This window comes from Apodemus sylvaticus, chromosome 8 (assembly GCF_947179515.1).
Source record: "Apodemus sylvaticus chromosome 8, mApoSyl1.1, whole genome shotgun sequence".
Lineage (NCBI taxonomy): Eukaryota > Metazoa > Chordata > Mammalia > Rodentia > Muridae > Apodemus > Apodemus sylvaticus.
The window spans coordinates 59,947,058-59,959,811 of NC_067479.1; positions in this window are offsets into that span (position 1 = coordinate 59,947,058).

Below are 12,754 nucleotides of genomic sequence, written 5' to 3' on the forward strand. Positions count from 1 at the left end.
CTCTCGTAGCTTGCAGCTTAACACATAGGCTAGGTTAGCTGACCAAGGATTCCAAACGATCTCCATCTCCCTAGTGTTAGTACTACAAGCATGGACCACCATGTTCAGCTTTTATATGTAGACTTTGACCCTGCAACATAGATATTCCTGCATGTATGGCAAACATTTTACTGGGAGATTACACCAGCCTCTCAATAGATCTCAGCTGTCCTGTGGGTGCTAGTGATAGAATTCCAGTTCTCCACAAAAACAGCAAGCGATCTTAGCAACTGAGCCATTTCTGTAGCCCTTATTACATTTAGAGTGGGTGGTGGTGGTGGTGGTGGTGGTGGTGGTGTCTGTGTGTATGTGTGTGTGTGTGTGTGTACACTCACAAATTCCTGCATGTGGAGGTCAGAGGGCAGCTCCCAACAGTCACACCCATCCTTCTATCATGTAGATCTAGAAACTGAACTTAGGTCACCAGGCTCTACCCAGTAGAGTCATCTCCCCAACCTTATGGGACCATTTAAAAAAAAATAAACCAGGACAACAGTATCACGTGGACGTCATATTACCTAAAGGGAAAGGATGTGGACATGGTTGGAAGGGAACGAAGGGCTCCACGATTCCTGTCTTCTGAGTTGGTGGCTCTATGTGTCAATGTCCCATTAGCTGTGTGGCGGCCCTGCACAGCCACAGCTGCAGGATGAAACCCATCCGGCAAGCAGAGATAATGAATCAGTGCTACTTATATAACCTGGTCTGATTAGAGTCTTGGATCTTTGAACCTCAACAGCTGTGTGTTGTCACTGATGGAAAATTTTACCTCATCCGTCAATTCCCTGGTCACCTCAATAAGTGGCTCAAAGAGTGGCTGCTGTTTCATCGTTTATTAGGGAGGAATTTAGGTTCTGATAAGCCCCTAATGTCGAAAATTAGCTCAGAGCAAACTGCCTCTGCTGCTCTTGGTCTCTGGCTGATGGGAGCACGGAGAATGTACTCAGGTGGGTTTTTTTTCTTTTTCCCATCCTGTAGCCAGTTCAGCACACAAATTACTTGAGAGCTATTTTTAAAAATGTAATAGGCCCAATACTTAGGAGAGCCAGGCGCAGTGTGAGACGGATCAGAAAGCGTCTATTATGGTGCTGTGTGCGCTGGCCCACAAAGCCTTGGACGATATTGGAAAAGCTCTTTCTGAGCTTGCCTGTGGCTTAGCCATGGCGTCCACTGTCCTCTGGGTGCATATAAGTTTTGCCGTAAGTGGAGAAGTTGTTTTTAGCCTGCGGAGAGATATGTGGAAACGAACCATTTGATATCATCAAGGACCTGGGCCTTGTAAGCTTTTCAGGCTTAGACTTACAAGAAGAGGTCTCCCCCAACACTGTGTGTGGGTTACCGTTATCCATTCGATGCCTTGGTACCTGAGTCTGCAGAGTAAGATGTAGTGCCCATGATATAGTCAAGTGTCTCGTGTTCACTTCAGGAAAAAAAAAAGAAAGGAAGGAAGGAAGGAGGGAGGGAGGGAGGGAGGGAGGCAGGGAGGGAGGGAGGGAGGAAAGGAAGAGAGGAAGGAAGGAAGACAGAAAGAAAGAAAGAAAGAAAGAAAGAAAGAAAGAAAGAAAGGAAGGAAGGAAGGAAGGAAGGAAGGAAGGAAGGAAGGAAGGAAGGAAGGAAGGAAGGAAGGAAGGAAGGAAGGAAGGGAGAGAGAGAGAGAGAGAGAGAGAGAGAGAGAGAGAGAGAGAGAGAGAGAGAGAGAGAAAGAAAGAAAGAAAGAAAGAAAGAAAGAAAGAAAGAAAGAAAGAAAGAAAGAAAGAACAGAGAAGGCATTCTGGAACTTTCCTTCTTGGTCTGATAATGTGATGCATCAGTAACAGCTCAGAATGCATTCTATTCCCAGCTGGGAAGAAGTTAGGGAGAGGAGAAGACACAGAGAAGTTATAAGACTCCAGCTCTAGCCCCCGCAGAATTTACCATGCACACAGTGAACAAATTCCTTCCCCCTAGTGAGGAAGAGTTTTCTTTTGCTCTCCCAAACTATTGCTCACTTTGGCCAGGTCCTTCCTCAGTCTTTCCAAGTTCTCTCCATTCTTTCCCTACTTCCAAGGCCCAACTTGAATCTAGAAAAACAATAATCTTGTTTTAAAAGATGTTTTTAAGATTCAAAACCATATAACATCTTGCTTATATTATTTTTAGGCACAAGTGGGAAATCAGGGGAATTTGCGGGAGGGTTAGGTTCTGGCTCTTGGCTTTGGCGATGTCCCCAACCCGCCTCAGTCTAGGTTAAGTCCATTTGTAAAGCACTGAGAGCAAAAGCCAATCATGGGCTGGGTGTGAGCTTCAGAGAGTGATCATAGAAAACTCTGTGGGGTAGTGATATGACCCAGTGTGTAAAGGCTGGTGTCCTGAATTCAATCCCTGTAACCCACATAAAGGTGGGAGGAGAAATGGAGGCCATACAGTTGTCCTTTGGCCTCCTCAAATTCACCATGACACATTCATACCCACATACGCATACCAATGCAACGATGATGACAATCAACTAAAAAAAAACTCCATATGCTGATTTATGTGTGCTATACATACGTGTACAGACATGTGGAGACCAGAGATTCACGGTGAGTTTCTTCTTCAGTCTCTTTCACATTTCTTGATACAGTCCCTCCCTGAACCCAGGGCTCACCACCTGGCTTGCATGGCCAGGGCCAATGAGCTCTGCAGATCTCCTCGTCTCTGCCCAGCCCCTCCCCCAGTGCTGGGATTACAGATGTGTAACACCTGGCTGTGTATGTGGGTGCCATGATCCCGACTCAGATCCTCATGTTGACATGGTAAGCATTTTACTCATTGAGCCATCTCAGCCCTAATTTCTTTTTAAGGATGATGATGATGGTAATAGTAATAGTAATAGTAATAGTAATAGTAATAATAGTAATAACCTCCAAGTTCCATTGTCATTTTGTAAAATCACAAACCTGTAGTTTTCAAATTCAGCACAGTACCCACCTTACCTCGTCTGTGACACCTTTGACAAATAGGAGTAATTTTCCAGCTCCCCCAGTCCTGTCCTGTCCCATGGGCCATCTCACGGCTGCCTGTTTGGAAAACTGTCCTCCATGGGGCACTTCCTCAGCAGTGCCAAGCCTCCCCACATCTATGTGCAGCTCAGACGCATCTGGCTCTGCCCTCAGCTCTCAAGCATTCTTAGAGGAATTATTTATTGTATTGTCTCCTTGCAGCCCCATCCATTGTCCCCTAAGTTGGCAACCCGCACCCATTTTATGGTCCATAGAAAGTACTCAAAAAAAAAAAGCACATAATAATCTCACAACCAAAATACCCACCAGAAAACTCTCTTGCACATTACCCTATATCTCTATTTTTTAGTTCTTTGAGAGAGGGGCCTTAATGTGTAGCCCAGACTGATGTTGGGCTCCCAATCCCACTGTCTCAGCTCCTGAGTGCTGGTGTTACTTCTAGCATCATGGCAGTTCTGTGCCATGATGAACCACAAGTCTCAGAGATCTTTGAAAGTTCAGTGGTTTTGCCGGCTCTGAGCCGGCATGCTGCAATACCCCCAGGGTTCTCTGCTTCCTGTTTGCAGAGCTGTTCCTTTTACAAGCACAACTTCAACACTTGTCTCTACATCCAAAATGTCAATCACATGCAGGTGAGCCAGAGACAAGATCAAGGGAAGAGAATGGGTCCACGGAGTGAGCGTGCGGCCACCAGGAAGCCAAGGAGAGAGGCCTTGGAGGACACCAGCCTGGCCAACCCCTTGATGCTGAATGAAAGCCCAGTGGACTCTGTGTCCCCTAGGTAGACTGGAAGCTCTAGTAACCCTGCCTCCTGCACTTCAGAAATCTGTTTAAACTGCTCTGTGACAGAGGGATGCACATGACCACAATGCTCGGGGGAATGATACGCTCTCTCTAGGAGTTCTCAGTAAGCTTTATGGCTTACTCTGGGTAACAGAGTCTCACCGGAAATGCCCCTGCAGTGGTTCTAACTCCCAAGACATGTCATATAGATAAGAAGAGCTACTAATGACTGAAGTCACTCATGGCGGGGAGTGGTTACTGTGGCCATCTGTACCTGGTGGCTGTTTGTGATGCCACATTACGCTCTGCTCTTCCCTCCCTACACATCTGCCTTCCATGCATCCCAGGATGCACCTGATGCAGTTCTCCGGCATGACATCACTGCTAACATTCTCACTCAAAGTTCCACCGGAGCAGCAGCTGCGTCTAGCATGCCTACTGAAAAAAAAACGGTCTCTGATTCTCAGCCCAGCAAGAGGGAAACAACTTTCTGTGTTCTCTCCCCTTACTTATTTTAGGGTTGTGTGTGTGTGTGTGTGTGTCAGTTATAGACAGTTGTGAGCCACCGTATGAATACTGGGAATCAAACCTGGATCCTCTGGAAGAGTAGCCAATGCTCTCACCCAGTGAACCATCTTTCCAGCCCTGATTTCTATCCTCTTAATCCTTTCATTTGATAGCTTTAAAAAGAATTTTCCCGTGTGTGTGTTTGTGTGTGTGTGTGTGTGTGTGGTGTAAGAATGTAGGTATCTATGGAGGCCAGAAAAGGGCATTGGATCCCCCGACACTGGAATTCCAGACAGTTGTGCTGATGCAGGTGCTGAGAACCCGACTCTGGTCTTAGGCAAGAGAGGTAAGCACTCGTAACCATTAGGTCATTGTTCCAGCCCCTGTTTTATGTCTTAAACAATTATGGAAGCTTGTGCTCTCTGACCTGCTGTACCCATATTGTAATGAGAAGATAAACACTCTGGGTTCCATTCTGTAGAAGGAAACATTGGTTCCAGATGAAAAATGACTTGGTGATGCACATAAGCTGCCAAGAATATCCTGACAGTCTCTGAACCTGCTCTGTTGACAACAGGCTGGACTTTGTCTGACTTCCTAGGTCATCTCCAATAACGCCCAGATTGACTGTGTCCAAGGACAGATCCTCACTGTCATCTTACCTGTCTGAAAGGGACCAGAATTCTTCACATGCTTTGGGGCATGGCACACTTACTCACTGTTAGATATCAGGACTTCAAGGAATGGGACAGAGGGCCACCAAAGGGGCCACCTAGATCCCTTCCACTTGAGCTTTAGATATTTTTGTACTTTGGCTTCTGTGTTCCTTTTGCCTCAAACACACACTCCACTGAGATGAGTCCCTTCACTGAATATATATACACAAACATACATAATATATACATACATACATAATACATACATACATTCATATATATGACTTTGTTAAGGGATATATATTTTATATATATAAATATGTATATGTGTATATATATATATATATACATACATACATACATATGTATGTATGTTGCCTTTGTTAGGGGATTACTGACATACAATCAACTCCACATATTTAAGTGTGCATGTGGGCAAGTTTTGACGTCTGTAGATGCCCATGAAACCAGGACCACCCCCAGAGAAAGCAAGCACATTCATCACGCTTGAGCGTTCCCCCAAGTCTCTCTGTCACCTTGCCCAGGCCCCTGGCAACCATTGATGTGCTTTCTGTCACCACAGATTAGTTCACAGTTTCTTGAATGCTATTCAAATGGAATTATGAAGCCCGGGGTTTCATTTTGAGAAAGAATTTATTCAGATACAATTTTCATACAATTAAATCTACTTGTTGGGAGTGAGGGAGATAGCTCGGTCAGTATGTGTCTGTTTTATAAGCACTTTGATCCTAGAGTCCACGTTAACAAACAAACAAATGCCAGGTGTGCACATATAATCCCAGCACTGGGGAGGCGCAGACAAGGGGATATGCAGGGCTGGCTAGTTAGCTGAGCCTAACCAGCAAGTTTCAAGCCATTAAGAGACTGTATTACAAAATAGAAAGGTAGACAGTCATAAGAATGACACTCGACATTGTCACCTGGCCTCCACACACAGATATGTACTCACACCCACCAACATGAAAAGACACACGTGAAAAGACACACACATGTAAACACACACACATAAACAGGTATACAGCCCCCACACACATCAACACATACCTACACATACACACATACACACACACACACACACAAATATACACAGAGACCTCAGTGTTTACTTTAAAATATGTATTTGCCTGGGTTATCCAAAGAAAGACAGACAATGGGGTGAGGGAGAGAGAGAGAGAGAGAGAGAGAGAGAGAGAGAGAGAGAGAGAGAGAGAGAGAGAGAAAGAGAGAGAGAGAGAGAGAGGAACAGGCACACACAGAGACATACACACATAAACAGACACAGACACACACAGACACAGGCACACACACAGACATACACACAGAAACAGACAGACACAGGCACACACACAGACATACACAGAGAAACAGACACACACAGACACACAGAAACAGACACACACAGACACAGGCACAAACACAGACATACACACAGAAACAGACACAGACACACACAGACACAGGCACAGGCATAGACATACACACACAGAGACACACACAGACACAGGCACAGACACAGACACATAGAGACACAGATACACACACACACAGAAACACAGGCACAGACACACACACACACACACATAGACACAGGCACACACACACACAGATATACACATAGACACACACAGACACACACAGACACAGGCACAGACACACACAGACACACATAGATACAGACACACACAGACACAGACGCACATAGACACACACAGACACAGGCACAGACACAGACACAGATACAGAGACACACAGAGAGAAAATAGAAAGTCACACACCAGAGACTCAGAGAGAGAAAATAGACAGAGGCAGAGACAGACAGACGGACCAGAAAAAAGTGGTCTAGCATAAGGAACTTGTCCATGCAGCTGTAGGCTTACAGGTCTGATATTTGTGTGGCAGAGCAGCAGGTGGGAAACAGGAGTTTATGATAAGACTCTTGAGTAATGATTTCTTCTTTTCTCAGAAACCTCAGTGTTTGCTCTTAAAGCTTTCCAAATGATTGAGGGAACCCTCTAAACACACACACACACACACACACACACTCCCCACTGGGGTGAGTCCCTTCACTGAAAGTCACCTGACTGCAGATGTACAAGTATCTTTGGGGAAACATCCAGGCCAATGCTGACCCTGCTCCCTGGACAGGTTGTTATTTAAGATTCCACATATTTGCTGGATTGGTGCCATTATCATGGTATAGTTTGGAAGAGGTTATGTCACTTCAAGCCTGTAACTACACCTTCATCTGGACTTTTTTGCTAAGCCTCTTTCTTCCTTTTATTGTCATCAGAGGAAAATACAGAAGGTAATCTGCCTCTAGTACATTGACTCTAACCTAACCTGTTTCAACAAGGTCTTGCCACAGATTCCTACTGGTTACCTAGTACTTAGCAGTACGTGAGAACTGAGAACAATCACTGTCTAATGAGGTCCCAAGGCTTGATTCAATGCAAGAACACAGAACTCCATGGCCACACATCAAGCCCTAGTTTTATGGGACTCATCTTTTATTCTTACAATGTTCCTGTGGAGGTACTGGTCCATTTGTGCAACCAAAATAAGAATATAAATAATCTCAAGAGTGGTTAAGAGCCAACGCAAGCCATCAGTTGACAACCTGGGGTTTGAGACAGTTTGGAGGTAGTTTAAGTACAGTTCCTGGAGTAATCAGTGAGTGTGACACTTTTGGGAATGAGGGAATCTGTAAACAGTAGAGTCTGGTATGAGGCAATTAGCTCATTGGGTAGCGTTCCTCTGAAAGGGGTTGATGTAGTTCTCACAAGACACAGGTTGATTTCCACAACACTTAGTCATGATGAAAAGAGCAAACCCAGCCCCCCTTCTCTCTGGGTTCCTGTCTCACCATGTAGTTCTTCAACATGTGTTTCTGTCACCGTGATGCCATGTCCATTTTATAGCCACCCAAACTGCAAGTAAATCTCTGTTCTCTGCAAAGAACCTAGTCTCTAGTAATAGCATCAAAATGGACCAATGCATGGTTCTAAGTCCTTCCACTGCAACCCAGTTTCTGACTTTAGATATCACCTGGCCAGCATGTCCTGGTGCAGTGTTGTGTGCACATGATAAACCTGGCCAAGGAGAGCATTCATCTGAAGACCCAAGAACGTGGGCCCTCCACTAGGAAGCAAGAATCATAAATGAGCTCACCTGGACTCTCCGCTCCTACTTGACAAAGGACACCACAGCGGCAATGGGTGTATGCCGCTTTCTTTGTTACTGATGCAGAAGTCTTTGATTCTTAGGGTCAAGTCAGAACACACTGGGGAAAGCATCCTTCACTGACTTATTCCCTCAAGTAGTCATCTTGCCAACACAGCCCTCCAATAGGCAGAAAGCTGCCCAGTGCTTCCATGAGAGACCTGAAGCGTTTGCCTGAGGCTCCATTCCTCCTTGTCCCTTCTCTGCCTCCTCCAGCTGCTCCCTCTGCCCAGGGCTCTTCTCCTCTGCCATTCTGATGGCTGTCAAGGTGAGGCTCCACATTCAGCTGTCACTTCCCCAGTCACTGCCATCAATCATCTGCCTGTGTTCCCACCAAGGAATGCCCCCCCCTTCACACTTCCTACTTCAAAATCTATCTTGTGGGGTGGAATCTCAGTGCTGCTTCCTGTTTCTCTTGAACTTCATCCTGTGCCCAAGTCCTCTGACAGTTTACTTAACTGAATTTATCTTCAGCTTGGCACCCAGTTCTTAGCCCACACAGACGGCCCAGCTAGGAAATCCCCTGTGTTTTGTTTAAAGAATATATATATTTGATTCTCCCCTTTCATTTTATCTTTTATTTTGTTTTCTCATAGCAAAACAGTCACACAATTGAGAAGAAAGGAGAGTGTCACTGAATATGAGAACTGTCCGTGCTAATTAGCATAGGCTCTTGACCTTGGAAGCCAGTAAAACGAGAATCAAAGTAGAAAAGAGTTTAGCTTGGTATACACACATGCCCCTTGGGCACAACTATCAGGACGCCAACTTCATAGCCCTGAGGCGAGGGTCAGTTTTGTAAGATGTTTATTATACATAAAGCGGTACCTTTTGGGTTTTCCTGAAAAGCCAGCAGTAAGTTTCTCAGAAGACCTGCTTGCCTTCTGTGCCTATCTCTTTTCACTCAGCAATTCAGGGAAGAGATAGATTCTTGGGACCCAGCCATAAGCTGATAGAAAGGCAGCATGATACTAACCAGTTGCTCCATGTTTTCAAAAGCAAGAGGAGCAAAGGAACCAAGGAAGCAGGAAGCTAGTGACTCTTGTCACGTGTGACATGGACATCGATGGCACGCCCAGCTTCAGACCGATTTGTGTTTGTCAAGCCACAAGCTCTGCCTGTTGGCCTACAAAACACGATCACCTTGGTTACAGGTGACCAGGTGCAATGTGAGGTCATTATGAGGGTCCCATTTCTTAGATGGTGTCAAACATGACTGAGCTCTACCCAACAGTCCATTCAGTGAGTCATCGGGCTGAGAATGATACAGTGCAGTTACCAGATGGTCCTGCTAATAATTAGAAACACATTTCTATATTTCACAGGACGAAGGCAAGGAAAACATCACCAGGGAAATGTTACATGTGGGGGCAATTATTCAATAGGCCCTTGGCTGGGATTTGTGGATATGAACATAATTCAGAGGCAAGAATGAAATGCTTGGACTAAGACATGGAGAGTTCCTTTATTGAAAAAGAACTCCAGAACGCAGGCATTTACATCCAGTCAAGGCCTGATTACTCAAGCAGTGACTGATTCGTCAATTACCAAACTTTTCCTTCCCATTCTCAGCCCCATAGTCTGGCACTTCTCAAATTTGTGAAATTGATTTGGAAATTAAGAATTTTGTATTAATAAAAAAAAAAACGAGAAAATTCTTGAAAGGCCATTGGAGCGTTCCTCACATTTTAATTGGGCTGGATCTTGCACGAAGCTAAAACTAAAGATCACATCCTCATGCCTTTCTGTGTGCTTGATTTAATCGAAGAAATTCACAAAGTACGAAGAGTCAAAAATCAATACAGTCAATATTAAAAGCATTAATTTACAGTGATGGATGGTGGTGTTCTTTTTAAAAAACAAAACATCGCAGAGGAATGGCACCTTCCAGAGAGACCAGAAGAGAACCACCTTTGGACTCAGGGCCAGAGGTCCACACCCCTAGGGCCTCCACAGGACATCAGCTTCTTGCTCGAGGGTTTATGACCTGCCAGCACCAAGAATGCTGCTTTTGTCTGAATAAAGTTGATTTTCTAACCTTTCTGTGTCCCAGGAATATTAGTGACTTTTTTCATTGTTATGATCAAAATACCTGAGTAGAGACTTGTATTTGGCTTTGAGTCCATCTTGCTGGGTAGGGAGAGTCTTGGCAAGAGGAACAGGAACAACAGATTCTGATCACATTGTATCTCAGCAACCAGGAACTGGAGAGTAAACAGGAAGTGGGGCAGGACTATAAGCCCTCAAGGCTCACCACTTCCTTTATTGAGGTGCTTCTTCTCCACAATCTTCCCAAACAGCGCCACCATCTGGTGACCAAGTGTTCAAACGTGAATTTGGTGTGGGGCATTTCAGATTCAAACTACAAAACTCATGGTGTAAAATGAAAAAGATGAGGGGATTTAGAGTGAATTGTAGATTCTAAAGAGGTAAACCGTGGGCTTTCTGCTGTTGTGTGTTTTACACACACACACACACACCATATACATTAAGCAGTTTCCTATGCAATTCCTCTCCAAAGGCTTGCCTACTGCACAGGACTAGCGGTCCTTGTCCAGGAGGCAACACCTCTTCCACTACTTTCACACTTTCAAGAGACAGAAACACAGGTCTTAGGAGCCTTTGGTCAGTAGACCCGGTTGAAGGTGCTGCCAGTTCATGAGTTGTGATGTTAATGATTCTGTTCCCACAGTCCGATCTTGGAACCTCCAAACATGTTTGTTTCACAGACACTGGCTAATTAACAATCTTCTTTTCTGTGCAGCCAAGGAGGAGTTGTAAGAAAAGAGTAATGTGTGGCTTTTCAGGTAAACACATTCAGATAAACACACAGAGAATGTTTCTCACAGGCTAAGGGAGGAGAAACAAAAACATACTGACACACAGTTGTTGTGTCTGACTTTTCACGTTCGTGGTTTTTATTCAAACCTCACCACAATCTTGATAGCACAGGGATCAGGGATCTTGGCGTCTCCCCTCCACTTTTACAGACAAGGAAATGGAAATTTGTAAGTATACTTTTCTGATAATCAGTAACTGTGATGGGTGGGGCTAGGATTGGGGTTTGGATCTGCTGGCTTTCAAGACTTCCATTCATTGTGCTCTTCCACAGAAGGCAGAAGATTAGTGTTTCCATTGGCCTACTTATTATCCTCACAATTTTAGGGCTGTTGGTAGCTTTTGCATTTTATTATTTTTTTCATGTGTGTATACAGACACACCCAAATGTACATGTGTGTGGGTACTCATGAAGTCAGAGACAGCACTGGATCCCTTGGAACTGGAATTTCAGGTGGTTGTAAATTGTCCTCTGTGGATACTGGGAACTGGATCTGAGTTCTTTGAGAGAGCAGCAAACCCAGGGGCTGCCTCCCCAGTGGTGCTATTAAGGTTTAGCAGTCATAACATTCCAAACTTGTGAAGCCTCACTCATTGCAGCCCTTGTGATTCTATGTGACCATTGTGCTTTTTCTCAGTTCAGAAATGGTAAATAGTTGGATTTGATGCTAGAAGTCATTTTGGTCTCATTCCTGTCTTAAAAGCAATTTTTCATGGGCTCAAACTCTTGGACTTGAAAAAAAAATTTGGAATTGAAAACAATGTGAGCTTTGTCCTCGGAAGTCAAACCCATAGCACAGCAGATGTTCGAGCCTATGACAAAAAAACATCCTTATTAACTTTTTAATGGGGGAAAACATAGGCTGTTATTAGGGCTTATCATGCCCAAGCACAGGGACCACACTTCCCCTGCATGGGCCACTTTCCACCAAGTTCATGGGTGCCAGAAGAGTATCTCTCAGCACTGGTGTCTATTGTTCTACCCCAGCTTTCCCTGGACCAAAGGGCACAAGGCCAAACAATGGTCCCATTGCTATTCATTCTTTCATGCACAAACGGGTCAGAGTAAATCCTCTACCGAGCCTGCTTCTCTTCTCAGCACTTGAAATCGAGGAACAGTGGTGGTTCTTAAGATGCAGATATTAACTGACCTCAAGGAGTGGCCAAGCACTGAGATTCCTCCTCTTTAAAGATGAACCTGAGGATGCTGGTTTTCTTTGCACCTTCCTTCCATTGGCAGGTAGCAAAACTAGGATCCCATCCCAAAGTCGTGCGAATGTTATTGCTGACTTACAGAGCCCCTGGAGGGTGCAGCCTTTCTGTCTTCCTGTTAGAACTGTCTTGTTCCTTTCCTATGGTTTAAGGACAGGCCTTGTGTCTTTGTGCCGCTAACTCTTCATCCAGTGTCTAATGTATCAACTCCCATTTGTTCAATAGATGACTTCAACCCACAATAGACTACCAACCTCAAGACTTCCAGGAATCCAACACCAGCAGAGCAAACAAAATCCTGTGAGTCTGGGGAGGATTATGAAAGAATTTGACCTACGGACATATGGCAGATACATGCAGAAAACTGGTATCACCATATCTCTTCCTGAATTAATCATCTTGATATCATACTTACATTTGAGCAAAAGTTTTGGTAAGTTTTCCTTAACCAGAGGAAAAGTGTGACTAGCAGTCACCAGGAACTACCCCCCAACAACT